This window comes from Aulostomus chinensis, chromosome 17 (assembly GCF_037954235.1).
Source record: "Aulostomus chinensis isolate RoL2024-O1b breed Wild chromosome 17, RoL_Achi_v1.0, whole genome shotgun sequence".
Classification (NCBI taxonomy): Eukaryota; Metazoa; Chordata; class Actinopteri; order Syngnathiformes; family Aulostomidae; genus Aulostomus; species Aulostomus chinensis.
Genome location: NC_141336.1, coordinates 16914462 through 16930409, shown reverse-complemented (window position 1 = coordinate 16930409; position 15948 = coordinate 16914462). Strand labels below are relative to the sequence as shown.

The 15948-nt window shown below is 43.7% G+C and overlaps 1 long non-coding RNA gene across 5 annotated transcripts in view; it reads right to left on the bottom strand.

The window, feature by feature from the left end:
* Positions 1-15948, bottom strand: part of LOC147246527 (uncharacterized) — a 326594-nt gene that overhangs the window by 156763 nt on the left and 153883 nt on the right. The gene's annotated exons all lie outside the window — the stretch shown is intronic.

Below are 15948 nucleotides of genomic sequence, written 5' to 3'. Positions count from 1 at the left end.
CTCTCAACGAGGAGGCTGAACAAAGATGGACATCATCTAGTCGCCAGAGAGGAGGAGAGACCAATGCGTCAAGGAAAACAACGAAAGGAGAACCTGACTATTTTTGTAAAAGCTACATGGAACTTTCTAATTTTATCCACTTGAAGACCTGTAACCCTCACACAGACACACAACTAGTAAGAACAACCACACACACACGCACACGCGCGCGCGCACCCCTGCAACGACCTAACCTTTGCTGGCCTCGTCGTTTCCTCCAAGCAACAACCAAATTAGACAGTGAGAGGAAAATAACGTCCTAACTTTCTTTACTGCTGTTAAAGGCTGGTAATCTCTCATTTACACTGATATTAAGGAAAAGCAAGACTCACACTTACACACTCCTGTCATTAAAATAGTGAGGGGTTGGGTAGGGGGGTGATAAGAGGAGAAGGGACGAGAAGGTGTGTGTGTGTGTGTGTGTGTGTGTGTGTGTGTGTGTGTGTGTATGAGGGGTTGATTGAGGGCAGTGCTGTCATGCTGGCTAATATAGAAGCTAAGCCATAGAGCTCTCAGCCCCCCAGGCGGGCAGATGGTGGGGTGGGCAGTGTGTCTGGATGGATGTGTGCGTGCGTGTGTGTGTGTGTGTGTGTGTGTGTGGGGGGGGGGGGGGGGGGGTGAGGGTCCCCTATCTCTAATTCTCAGCTGCACTTGTAAGATATGCACTATGTATGAAATGTGTTGGCAAGGATCCATGTCCTTCAACTCCCTGTGTACCCCTAGCAGCTCCACCCAAGCCAGCTGTGTCTGTGTGAGCTCACTGGGCTCCGACAGCACGGATCAAAACAACATGTGAACCAGCCGTGACACCGAGCACCATCAAAACATGTGACCAGCAATGACAAGGCTGCTACATTACACAGGGAGAGGTGTGTTATGAGCAGGCTTTCTGTGTGTGTGTGTGTGTGTGTGCGCGCGCGCACGCTTGTGTGTTCTACCAAATGATGGTGTTAGCAGTCATCATGTCACACTGTGATGTTGCTTGAACGCAATTAGCTCCTTGAGCTAACGGTGGACACCAAAACAAGAACCTTGGAGCTTTCAGATCAAGGAGACGCACATGTAGGAAAGTTCTCTTGAAAGTGAGCGTAAAAGCATAAACTAAAAAACATTCGGAGAGCCGATCGCTCTGCCAGGAGGCGACAGAGATGCAAAAAACTGTTGATACATTATCCAAAAGAAAAAATACTGAGATCAAGAAAATGATACCATCTCCAGAAGCCAAAAACTTATCTCTCTCATGGCCGCAATGAATTTCGTCAAAATATCCTTTGACCTTTTCTGGGATATCACACTCAGATCAAGTTGGCCAAAATATTCTTCTTAACCACTTGATAGAAACTCAAGAAATTTGATTTAAATGCATCTATGAGACCCTCATGAATCAATCCTGCTAATGCCTGGAACAGTCGTCAGGATCCAGATCACCTCCACAACTCAATCGCTTGTCCCACAATATCTAATTTTACTCAAAATTTAATTCTAATCAAGTAATTAGTTTTTGTGATTCATAAATTGGCGCACGCTGGTGATCAAAGAGGTAAAAAGAAAAACAAAGATGGAGAGGATTAGAGAGGGAGATGAGTGTGGGAGCAGAATACAGTCAGAAGGAAGGTTCCAGCGACATGTATTTATATTGACGTTCTACCCTCCATCCCATATGGAGCAAAGACAGGAAACGTGTGCCTTCCTGTTTGATTATATTGGAACGGAAGAAGCTTTAAGACAGACGTGGATGAGATGGTAGAAGTATTGGATATAGGCCTGGTGCACAGGTGTTGTCAAGGACGAAGCCCCATTCATGGAAGATATAAAAAGAATGGAGATGAAAGAATAGTATAAAACAAAACCAAAGCTCTGACAGAAAAAAGTCTCAAGAACAATTCATAAAAGTAAAAGAATAACTGGACACAAGTTGTTTCCAGTTGCAGGAGATGAACCAGCATCCTTGGAAATGATGTATCTGATAAAAACAGTTTAAAAATCTACTGTGAACCACGCGGCTTAACAGTAGCATGGAAACAGAAAAAAAGTGTTGTGAAAGCAAAAGTGTCTCTCAAAACTGAGGTAGTATATATACAGCACCCCCCCCCCCCCACACACACACACACACACACACGGAAGACTCTCTTTTGGCATATTGTCACTAGCATTTGTGGGTGACTGCAACAGATAATCAGTAGTTTATCTGTCCCCTTCTTCCCAAAGGTAACAGCTGACAGCTTTAGGCCATCACTTAGGTCACGTATTAGTGGCCTGCTGCAGTATCTTGGCATACACACACACACACACAAGCAAGCAGCACTTACAGCAGATGGAGTCCTGAGTGACACATCCTGGCAGAGGAAGGTTACATCATGTAAATAATGTGATACCCAGCCAGACTTTAATGACATCAGAATTTAATTCTAACCTCTGTGTTTTATACCACACACACACACACACACACACACACACACACACACAGTGACACATCTCATCCAGCTGTCTACCACACTGGTCTGCATCTGTAAACCCAAACAGGCATTTAAATTACATTTATGGTAATTTACAACTTGATTATAACATTTTAACTTGATATATTCTTGAATTCAGCATACTTTCTAGCACGCACAAGTATTCTGCATTTATTCTCCTCTTGACAGCAAAGCCCTGCCGACCATATGCCGTTGAAAATTGATTATTAGATTTGATTAATGTGTATCAGCCATAATTACTGAAATATAATTGAACACAGTGGTCGTTTTTTGGCACCGCTCCCCCCCAGGACAGTGGACATGTGCCGACATGAGGGAGGGAGTTAAAAAGGCCAAGCAGCTGCAGAGGCAGACATGCCTCCTGCTTGAGCCAAAAAAACTTAACATGTTGAAAGTATATTTCATAGTATTGTTTACTTAGAAGCCCCCAGATGTTGTGCACATATGGATGTTTTATATGGTGGTTAACAGCAGGTCAGGCTTGGACTGACACTCCCTAAGAAACAATTAATAAACCATAAACAGTCTGATGTTCTCTCAGTCGAGCGTTAAGTTCATACCGCATCCACGCTGAGAAGAAAGCCAGTGAAAAGCCACTTTCGGTTCAGTGGGGAGGCGTCTTTTAACTTTTTACAGCTCCACTGCCGCAAGAGGTGTATTTGGATAAATAGGACGCTTCATTTGGCTAGCAGTGTGGAAAACGCTGCTGTGACAGTAAACTGATCATGGTGTTGAACTTCCTGACCCGGGCTGTTGTTGGTGTATCCCACTGCTCATCCAAAATATAAGGCTTGTTTGTTTCAAGTGAGGCTTGTTCTAACATGATGCAGGTAAATATAGCCATCGTCTGGTGGTGCCTGCTTGGCTCAGTAGGGGTGTAACAATGCACACCGAGTGAAAGCATGGCTCGGTTTAGAAGTTAACAGTTTGGTGTGATTTACTTAATGAGACAAACAGGTAAAATTCAGATTTTTACAAACACTGTTTAATCTGTCTGACTTGAGCAAAATATGTTTATTCATTGGAAAAAGTTCAATTTATTTAGGAACATAAAAATAAATGAAACAGAATTAAACATCAAGGTAGGTGCTACGTTTAGAAAAACCACCTGCAGTTATTTAGAAGGTACTGATGTGAATTGCAAAAGAGACCTTTGTAATAGGTGAAGTTGATGAACCATAAAACTTACATATCTGTTGGTCTACAATGACTTGTTAGAACTTTTTTTTTTTTTTTTTTTTGCAAATCAAACGCCAAATGAAATGTTTTTCAGCGCTGCTTGAAGACGGACAGGTTAAATTTGTAGCCAGGATTTTAAGAAGTCACAGACGTTGCAGGTGACCTCCGACCACTTGGTGCGTGTGGATCCAAGTTTGGAGGCCGCGCTCGCTTTTGTGTTCATATAATACGGCGCTTAAATGATTAATAGCAGCGATGTTGACATGACAAGGAAGATTATAAATATCCAACTGGGTGACTACGTCTACACGTAACGGGCAAAAGCGGACTAAAGCTACAAGTAGCGTAACCATTTCCTAATCAAACAGTATTTGCATAAATGCGGGAGCCTCAATGTGGAGGTTGGGTTAAGTCATCACTGCCTCAGGAGCTAACACTCTAGTTTCATCATCACACATGGCTTATCCCTTACCCAGGATCCTCTAGCAGAGGTGAGGGGTCACCCAGCCATCAGAGGAAGCCATCACTGAGTTGCTGACCCCTCCTCTGCCCCACACCTTTCATCTGTCTCTCTGATTAGTTTGCTCATGTGACAGATAGCAACTTAAAATGAAACACCCCATAGACACCCTCTGGGAGAATCTTTCAAGCAAGATATATATATATACACATTCTTGCTGCTCTGCTGGTGAGTGCACTTTCAATTACAAGAGAGGAGGCGGGCCTTCAGATGTTCACTACTCAGGGCTCAAAGCTCCGCAAGGTCTGTTGGCTTCTACGGAGTAAATCCATCCACTTGCCTACGACCGGCATATCAGGTGTCCTCTGGGTTGTCTCTCATGTGTGATTGGTGTGTATCTACCCTGCAGCCACAGATGGGACTCTGCTTGATGTGGTGGCATCCAATATCCATTCAATCTAGACATTATGTAATGGAGAGCTAACAGAGGTTCAAACTCAACCTCACAGCCTCAACATCTAACCAGCAACTGTGTGGCTGCCGTGCTTAGAGAAGATGAAGTGAATTCCCTGTTTTTTTCTTCTTCTTCTTTTTTCATTCAGTATTTTCTCTGTATGGCACAGGAATGAGTGCTAAAACCTGTAAATTAGCATTGTTTAACAAACAGTTAGCAAGTCTCCATCGGTCTTTTCAGTGGGTTTTTGCTTAAAAGTCAGAAATAAGGTCAGTGTTTGACAGAAGCATAACATATCTTCATGTTCTGTACAAGAAAATATATCAATATATACTTAACTCGTTCATGTTGAAGCTTTTAGACGTCTGTAAAAAGGCAGTCGCTAACAAATAGCTATACCAAGGTGTTGAGGACATTAAATGTCATCATGTTGAACACGTTGGGGAGGCAGGAGGATGTCGTGGTAACAGCTAGGGAGTGCGATTGAAAATGTGCCATTTAACCTACTCTGGCACATTTATACTGTGGACATGTTGATCAATGTGCACTGTCCCTGGTAAAACAAATAGAAGTTCCCTCAAGGACTAACATTAGCTTTGTACTTGTCGCGACTGCAGTTAAGAATTAAAACTCATGAAATGGTGCATGTCTCATAAACTTTTGCTGACAGGGTTTATTTTCTGTAATAATCCAAATCCAAAGTTTAAAAAAAAGCCCTTCTGGTCAAGGGAACCCATGATGCTAATTTTCAGGTTCCGCTAGAAAATACATCATCCCTACAGCACTCAACTTGATGCCTATTATTACTCTCCCTATGGATGAATTTTCCTCTGGAATGTACACACATGTTCTTTCATCCATGGGATATGCAGGCAATCGCCTCTCAAGCAACAAGTTTGAAGACGCACATTCTACTTGAAAGATGTCTCGACGTCAAGTTCAAGACTTGAACTTTTAATCTCAACTCATTGTGAAGAAAGCAGGGGGAAAAAAAATGTAGCGCATCACGGGTCCAAAGGTGCACTTTACACAACAGGTACCTGTGTGAGAGTTGATTTCAAGCCCCCCCCCCCCCCGCCCCCCCTTCACCTTCCACTTAGAGAAGTGTAGGCTGCGTGTTGATGCAGTCATCAGGGGGTGATTTGGCTGATATACGAGGGGACCTATTGCTCATCAGAAAGCTATCCGCCATGCTGATTGAGTCATATGTAGAGCTGCTGGGATAATTTGTCACAGGCCTGTCAGGTCAATGGACTTTGATTGGAACACGGTATGAACTCGAGGATTTCCACTGAGTTGAGTACTCTCACACGGTCTCTCTTTCTCAAGATCATTCCTCCTGCCCTGCTACACACTCCCATTCTCCCTCCCTGATTAACGCTCCTGCTTTGTTTCTACTTTTATTTCTTCCTATTTTACTCATATCGAAGAAAAAATTGCCCATCTCATACCTCAGTCCCCATGTTTTGTTGTCTTTTGTTTTTTTTGCCCTCTTCTCTCTTTGTCTCCCCATATTCCCCCGGCCTCTCCCTGGCCTCAGCCTGGGGGCCCGCTCTGCTCGTTGAAAGGTAACAGAATCTTCCAGAATGACCCACTGAAATCACTGGGTTGATTCACTGATGTTTCTGTCAGAGAGAAGTACAGGACTGTGTTTCCTCCCACAAAAATAGAGGTGTCCATTACATTGCAAGGGGAGAGAAAAAAAGGGAGATAAAAAAAGGGAAGATGCCCAAAGACTGGCTGACCTGTTTTAATATGACCGAAAGAAGAGAAGGTCAGTGCATAACGCACAAAACACATATTTCCAAGAAGAGCAGAAGCCTTGTCTTAGACACCTGTTCCTTTTGCTGTTAAGTTTGAAACTTTGAAACATGTGGGCTTAGCTGGGGAGTTGTAACTCTGCCAAATCCGCTTGAATATACAAGTTCAGCTGTGCACTGTAACTTTTTAACATTTCACAGTGAAAATCACAGCCTCTGCACTCCTTAGCCCAGTAACTTGGTTCCCCTTCATTACCTTCTTACAGAGTAGTAAAAAAAAAAAAAGGAAAAGAAAAGAAGAAAAGAGGAAAAGACAAGGGTCCCCCCCCCCCTCAAAAAAAAATAAAATAAAAGGGGAGATCGAAAGAACCTCCAGGAGGAGCATGGCAAAATACCTGCAGCGAGATTCAAAAAAACAAAAAAAACAACTTTCATCTGACTGTTTGGCATCAACGGGTGGGAGCCTGGGCACTGACCATAACATAGGTATGCCTAATCCTCTTTCATCTACAATATAGCACAAAGGGGGTATCTGACCGAGTGAAGAGGGAGATTCTGCAGACATAAAAGGCTGACGATGGAGTGTTGCATGTCTGTACCAACATTGTCCTGGTTCTTATTATTCTTTGCACAGAGCTGTAAGTCTAAACAAGACCTGCTTCCTGAGGAGGACTGCTGTGCACTCACGCTGGCCCTGGTGTTCTGCTCCAGTGTGTGTATGGGAGAGGGAGGGAGAGAGAGAGAGAGAGAGTGTGTGTGTGCAAGCCTTCTGCGCTGTTGAGATGACCCTGCTTTCTTTCTATAGGGGCTTTCACTCTGCAAGAGCTCAGCCCCTGTAAAGAGGGAGCCTGTGCTGGTACCTCTCTTAGCCTCTCTTTCTTGTGCAGGCGTCTCTTCTCTTTCACTCTTTCTCTCTCTCCCTCTCTCTCTCGTTCTCTGCAGCAGCAGCTTTGAGTACTTCCAGCTGCCGACATTGAATACCACCTCCCACACATGCACACACTCACAAATGAAATACACACAGGTACAAACTGGCCCAGTATAGAACACACACACACACACACACACACACACACACACACACACACGAATGAACATATACACATACCTCCCTCATTTACTGAAATGTCTGCAGTAGTTTCTCATTGCCTATACGCTAGGCCTTTAGCTCTGCGCACACACAGACGGACAGACAGACAGACACACAGACACAGACACACACACACACTTGTGCCATCTATTTCTATGTGCTTGTATTTATTATCTATATCCATAACAGGCCCTCCAGTTGTCTTCACAGCAGCTTTGTCACAGGCCGTCCCAGTAGAGTAGGTCACCAGCAAAGAAACACAGTGGGCAGTGTGTCACTCCTCCATTGCAAGGCATTAAATAAATAAACAAACAGGGAAAAAAACATACAGAGGAAGAATGCAGATTCAGATCACTGTCAAAGGACATGATGATGCCTCCGTCTGTACACAAACCTCAGCAACAAATACAGATGTACATGTTCATGCACACCCACACATTCCCATAAGGGAAAAACTAGTACGAGTCGCTCGGTAGCAGCAGTATGTCTGTCAGTTCTTTCATCGTGTTATGAAATAAGAGGAGAGCACCAGAGAAACCTGTTGCCGGGCTATAAGACTGAAGCAGTTCAAGGAAAAAATGGTAATGCAAGTGAGAGCAGGCGGCAGGGGTCTGCCGGGGTGTAACCATAGCTGCTAAACTTGCATTCAGGCCTTATCCAGAGCTGGGTTCGGGGTATGCAGACGACCTAGGGGCTGGAGACTTAGGGAGGACTTTAAGCCTCTTTGTCAAGCTCCTCGGAGCTCAGTAGACCGCTGTGAAGAGGCCGAGGCATGCAGCTGTCTAGCAACAAGAACCTCTCATACCACAGATACTGGCCTGTGGTTAGGCAGTGTGAAGGAGTGTGTGTGTGTGTGTGTGTGTGTGTGTGTGTGTGTGTGTGTGTGTGTGTGTGTGTGTGTGCTGCATTGTGTGCCTAAAGATGTGGTTTTGAATTATGAAAGTGAGTCGCCGATGAATATCACACCAGGTGAGACAATAGGTATGTAGAAGGATGAGGACCAGGATCCAGAGCTCAAGAAAGTCAAAGGATTAACGGGCAAGTCAAATCCAACACGAATATGTGACGATGCGATATGATGCGTTCCATAATTAAAATCACCGAGACAAACTGGGTGATGTGATGGATCAGTTTTTTAAAGCAGAGTTTTCTGTGGATGCGATTCATAGTCAGACTTTGAGCGGATAAAAAGTGATATTTACTGTAAACTCAACACAGCTGAGGCAGAGAGAGATAGAGAGAGAGAGAGAGAGAGAGAGCGTGAGCGAGCAGGTGAGGTTCAGGAGGCTAGCTGGAGATGAGCAGGACAGACAGACTTCTGTGGTGTGATCGAGGATGGAAAAACAAGATGAAAAGGAGATACAGGGCTTCCTTGAGGAGAACATGGTTAGATGAAGGCAGGGAAAGAAACTCAGGTGATGTACAAAACTGAATTGCCAAAAGCGTACAACTACTACTACTACTACTACTACTACTTCTACTACTACCACCAGGGTGAGAACAATCATCTGGAGGTTTTAACTGAAGAGAGGTGAGAACCACCAGGAAGCTGCTTCTATTTCACTGTGTGAGTACAAGTGAGTTTCACAGTGAACTTTTGTGAAATGTTACCAAAAAAAAGTAAATGCTGGTAAAAGATGAGGAAATAAAGGGGAATAAACATTGTGTATTTTCACCTGTGAAGGCGGCGTTCGGCCAAATCAATTCGAGGGAGACAGATTCGGTGAAAACATCTGGAGGGAACGCTTTCATTTGGGAAAGTTGCAATTGTTCTGTCCTGACAGCGAGTATGAGACATCTTTCTTGATGTCTGGAGTCACAGCGGAAGAAGCTGGTCAGTTCAAGATTCGCTGCATCAGAGCTCATTTGAAACGAGGACTTTCCATCTTCCGCTTGGCGTATTTGTCCTTATTTGAAAAAAAACACCCACCACAAATAAGAGGGGGGGGGGGGGGAACAAACCTTTTTCAAATCCAATACTTCAAAATGTGCCTTAAAATACATGGATGCACTACAGCCGAAAGAGAAGAGGCCACCAAAGAAAGTGAAAACAGACAGGAGGAAGAAAAGTGGAGTCATGTCTTAGTCATGACATCATTGTTGCTGTTTTTTATCGCTGCATAATGACAATGTCACTTATGGATGCAGAACAACGGTGCTACTCAGACACATCTCACTGATATATATTATATAAATACATATATATGCACTCATTCTCAACCCTGTTGATGACAGCGCAGTCTGCTCCTCCAGCCTCGTGACATGTGCCGCCGACAGAACAGGGAGACGCATTGGACGACGCGGTAAACCTGCGTGCTGTCCTTCCATGAAAAGTATTATCAGTGAAACTAACACCTTCTGTGGAATGCTGCTGCAGACCTGCCTGGAGACACAGAGGAGCTAGTTTTATGAAGGCCGTCCCTGCACCGCTCCAAATGAGCCATGGTGAATTCTTCACCGCCAGTCAATCCCTGGGGAGGCAGTCAAGAAAACCCTATTATATTTGGGGGCAGGCAGTGCTCAAACTGACAGCAACTGCTGTGACAGCAAAGCACGCAGAAAGAGAGGGGGGCAGGAGAGAGAGAGGGGAAGAGAGAGAGGGGAAGAGAGAGAGAGGTGTCGGCCCTCGCTATGTGACAACACAGTAAATTGCACACAACTTGGTCTCATTTGTTTTGGATGGTGCACAGCTCAAAAAGGAACAATACGTTTGTTTTACAGCTAAAAGTGAACAGATAGTCTGAATTATCCGATGCTATCAACCAAACTCGGCTGGTATTCTCGCTGATTATAATAATTTGAAAAGTATGCGTACTGATTAAAATAATCCGGCTCATACTGTATCTATAAGAGCCATTGTTTTATAGCCAAACTGCAGTTTCCTGATGTCCCTAAAACCAATTAGTAATGCAGTAAGTCTACAATTTAAGATCAGTTATCCCTTTTTATGGTCCTCTTAAAATGGCTGCACCTGTAATTATAATCCTCATTTCCTAACATCATACACCCGTGCAAGAGCGCGCGCGCACACACACACACACACACACACACACACACACACACACACACACACCAAACCTCAAACCTGCTATGGATTACTACTGGGAAAGGGCAATTACTGCAGGCATGTGGTCAGACATCCCTTCTTGACAAACTATGTATGAAACATTAAGGAAAAACAAAAAAAAGTCAAACGAAAAGACAGGAAGCAGGATAAGAGGCGAGTCCGCAAGTGTTGGTTTCAATCTGAGGGATAACACGGAAAAGGTCAAATTTGAGTCTGCAGATCACAAATAATCACCCTCCCACACAACACTACCGCCCGATCCCTCCGCAGCTTCCTGATGAGAGAGGAAGGTAGACTGAGAGACAGGTTTAAAAAAAAAGTAGGAGACAGAGAGTGAGAGAGGGGGAATAAAGAAAGACGACAGAGGAGAAAGAAGAGAAGAAGGCATTATCATTCCAACCATCAACCCTGTAGCAGATGTGCTGCTTGTCTTGGGCTGTGAAGGAGTGGCGTGCGACCCCGTTCACCTCGGTCCTAATGAAAGATTGACTGACTGACTCACCTCACCACGCCAGCATGTTTGTATGCTCGACCAAATATTATTGGATGCAAGAGCCTGGAAATGATCTGAGGAGCTTACAGAGGAAGGAAAAAGGACATCAGAGAAGTTTGTCTGAAAGCGGGATCATAAAGCGAACTAATCAGAAAGTAAACTGCGGCTGTGTGCTACAAGAGACGCGGCACAAAGAAAAGACTTGTTTGGGTCTAGTTATACTATTGCTTTGTCGTGCAACTGGACTCAATTTTTTTTTCTTGGAAGTCTGTGTAGAAAAGAGGGCAGAAAGTGAATTTGTGTCTCACATATTCACAATCATTTGTGTCTCACACACACACACACACACACACACACACACACACACACACACAGAATGACATTTCTTTTTATTTAGGGAGAATGACATCCATGACATGACATGAGCAGCTTTAGGGTCTGGTCCCCTCATATCTAAAACCACTATGAGAAATTAGACTGAGTTTTAAAGTCTCTTCTGTCACCCAGCAGTAACGCAGCTCCTGATCGGTTCCTGTATTTGATGAAAAAGCAGTCAGAAATGTCGTCCGTTGAAGCGACGCACAGAAGCTCAGTAGCATAAACTCAGTCGTAAGTGCAGTAATTGCAGCAATAGACACAATAACAGTCATTAAAGAAGAACAGGCGTTTGCATTCGTGGAGTTTCTTGATGTAAAAAAGATGGTTTTGCTGGTCTTTCTGACTGGGTTTGAAACGTGATGGTGTCACGATGTATTTTGGAACACTCTGCTGGCTGAAGGAGCGCATCTGTCACTCAAGTTGCAAACTTAACTTCTGAGTTGTTGAGAACGCACGGTCTCACAAGACCAGGATTTCCTGGCACGTTAGAAACTTTTTTATTTATATTCAGCTGTATTTTAACCTTGAACCCCCTGTTGTCACAGCACATTTGATATATTGCTTTTTTCTGCTGGAAATAAACCCAATGCCTGGCATATTGTTTGAGTTTCTCTATTGGAGGTCGTGAAGTGAAACTGATTTCTCATGATACTGGACATCCATAGAGTCACGCACAATCGAATTTACATAACTGAGAATGTATTGAAAAAAACATCTTCACTCCACACTTCACTGGTCATCCATCTGTTTTTTGTCACCAAAACTTTCTCAAGACCCACTCACAAACACACACACACTCTCACACACACACAAACAAAATACCTGGCTCGGAAGTTGAATCAAAATCAGAAACACAAGCAAAACACTTGTCCCTTATCTCTCCATGTACACGATGATGTATCCTTTGGCTCAAGGACATTTTAAACGAAAGCAGAACATGAATTTTGAATTGGTACATATTTAAATTCACTTGCATACCTCCACCAAACTCAATATTCAAAGCTCCATGTCAGTCATTTTTCCTGTGGCAGCAGTAAATCAGCCTGTAGCCCACCCCTCCTGCCAATGGTCCATTTGTAAATACACAGCAAGAGATTGCACACACACACACACACACACACACACACACACACACAGAGCAACCTTGGTTTGAGTAGATAAATCATTTGCACATGCAACACCATGTTTCGAAGCACAAACCTGACCCATACTCTTAAAAGTATCGCACAATTAATGTTTACGCTGGAGGTCACAGACCAAGGATAAGCAACTAATCTTGACTGAATGCTAATAGGCTACACGTATGCTAATAGGCTACATGCATGAGGAGAAAGCTACAGACATGAAAGCAGCGTTTTGAAAAGTGCTTATGAAAAGAAACAGGGAAAATTGGGTAATAAAAAGAAGAAAAATGCACCGATACACTTCTGCACATTACATAAATCAGCCTGTTAGAATGACGTTGGTTTAAACGTGTTAATTCCGGATATGGGAATTTCAGTTTCAGTTGACAGAAAAAGCAATACTTCTCCGCAGGCATGTCAAAATATATTTATACTGGCCAGCAAAAATAAAGGAGACTCACTCAGCAGGTTTCCCCTCCCCCCAAAAAAATCTTTGAGGAATTAATTTGTGTGAACCTCAAATCATCTTAAATCAGTAATGAAGTCCTCCAGACATGAAGACGGGTGACTCCTTCGTGCCATTTCCAATTAGTTCCTGGGTCTGGGTGCCTTTACAGTGTCAATCAGCAGGCCGTAAACATTGTCTTTCAGCAGCAGTCTACCTCGGGGGGTGGAGCGGGGTGGGGTGGGGTGGGGGACTGCCTTTAAACAACAAAGTCAGCTCTTTGATACCTTCGCTTCTCACCTTTCAGCACAACCATCCCCAGACGTAAAAGCACACCTTCTCATAAAACACAGCCACAAAACACTAATACACCCTCTTTTTAGACTTTATGGCCTCTCCTCACACAATTACCCATGATCACACAATCAGCGTTTGATTTTACGACTCAAACCTGAGCTGCGTGCATGTTTATATACGTGTGTGTGTGTGTGTGTGTGTGTGTGTGTGTGTATGTGTGTGTGTATGCCAGGAAAAGCAAGAAGAAAAGGGGTGGGAGCATCCCGGACAGGTTGAGCCACAGACATGCACAAGCAAAAAACAAGCAGACAGAGTTGAGAGCAGGCACGCGCGCGCGCGCGCACACACACACACATACACACACACACACACACACACACACACACACACACACACACACACACACACACACACACACACACACACACACACACACACACACACACACACACGGATCCGAGATCCCTCCACCTCTTTTCTGTGGCCTTTCTCTCCTTGCCCTTAGCTGTTTCCCAGATTCCAAATGACGTTCTGACAGGAGGGCTGAGTGACTGGAGGTGAGGCTGTGTGATGACAGACCTCAGCCTTTATCAGTGACCAGCACACTGCCAGCTTGCTGTTTGAAGATTAACTGGCAGATTGAAACCCCAAAACGCTGCCTTTCTGCCCGACTCCCTGCCTCTTTACATAACCCCCCCCCTTTTTTTTAACCCCTGCCTTGCTGGCTGCATGCAGGAGCTCCCTGGGTTTAATGTAATTGGCCTATTTCCTTCATATGAAGTTCCCAGTTTGTTGTAATTGACTAGTCTTTTATTAGCTGTGAGTCAGGTTAAATGGGAACCAAATGGAGAGGCAACACAGGAAGCTGCAGGTCTGGGGTATCTGATACTCATGAAAACCTGAATGAGGAACAGAAAAGAGCTACGGTGATTAGCACCTTCATGCGGATAAGGTGGTTCCCTCCAGAGTATTGTCGGAAAATCATGAATGTCAGAAAGTGATGCATTTTTCTTCACTTTTCTGGAAGCGACATCGGTTGAACGATGTGCATTCAATGACGCTGTGTGGTATGTCATTGCCTCACTGCGCATCGATGTGAAAATAAAATCTATGTATACGTGCGCAGCACACTCTGATTAAAGTCCAAATTCTGATTGTGGTCGTATTCAGAATGTGGTGTTTATTTGTGCTGCAGTTGTGGGAATATTCCCATTTCCATGTTATCTGGCCTATTCTGAATAAGCTATTCTGTGTGCGATGAACCCCACATAACGAGCTCCACTTCCAGTTCATCGCCAGGTCACCTAAGTTGTGTTAAACTCATTTAGTAATACATTTTTTTTTTTAAAAAGGCATCGTCGTAAAAATATCCAGCAAATAGTCTCAAACGCCAAAATCAAACAATGTAACTGAGACAAGATGTGAGGGGCATTTTCCGATTAACTTAAATTGAAATTTTCCCGCTAAATCTCAAATTATTCCCATTAATTCCATTTCACACATTAATAAAAAAAAAATAAAATCACACAAAAATTGCTATAGATTTTTTTTTAAAGAAACCTGCTGCAGAATCATGCATTTTTGGCTATAAAAATAAATAAAAAACTTGCAGTGATTAGGATGCTGGAGTGACATATTTTAGTCAATGTCGTATGTCAGTTCTCCATAATAGGAAGCTCCTTCCTTACTTCCTTCCTTCCTTTTGTTTTTTTTTTCCTTTATTGTTGCTTGCTGCTTCATCCCCCCCTAATTTCTCTCCTCTTGTGGGTAGAAGAGGAGTGGAGATAACCTTGTTCTGCTTGTTTCATCAAAACATCTCATACCACAGTAAATGGCATTCAACAAAGCTGATATTCTACTCTTTGATGTTTGCCAGAGTAAATGGACTATCAATGGAAAGTATAAACACTCCTCTATGCTAATATTCCTCTGGAGGTCTTTGATGGCACCAGTAGTATCTGTGAAGTGTGTTTTGAAAAATTGCATTGCCACCCAAATAACAAGAAGTGAAAAATTGGAGCATAAACAAAGTGTCTAGTAAGTGACTTGTAACAGACAAGCGCAGGCCAACTAAAGCAGCAGCGCCACTGTGGCAGGAGTCCAGTTGACATCATCTGGCATTGTCTCACCACTCCATTTATTTTATTGTGCCCATTGTCCTCCCAACATTCACTCAATCAAGTGGGTCTTTTTTAGTGTGTATGTGTGTGTGTGTGCGCGCTGCCTGTTTAGGTAGTCCAGGTGCATCATGCTAGTGTGAAGCTTCCTGTCCCCCCCCACCAAACACCACCACCCCCCACAGAAAGTCCTTTCAATGCGTCTCCTGCCGCGGGTATTGTCATATCCCACAGTGCATCTGAAAAGAAGCAGCAGCCCTGCGTAAATGTCAGAGAGGTTACTTGTTTTTAACTCTTAGCAGGCACCGCATGCAGAGTGTGTTTGGGTGTGTGTGTGTATGTGTGTGTGTGTGTGTCTGAATGAGCCAGCTGCCTCCTGTGAGCATTTCCTCACTTTACTGAGCTGTGCACTATTTCAAGTCTGGTTTTTACAGTGTGGCGCCCCCTGTTGAAATGTTGTTTTTGTGATGTATGTATATACAAGTGTAAACACTATGTTCTGAGCCTGTAAAGTGTTTACTTTGTATAAATAAGTCTGTGTTTTGAGTTATGGAGGTACGGAAAGTTC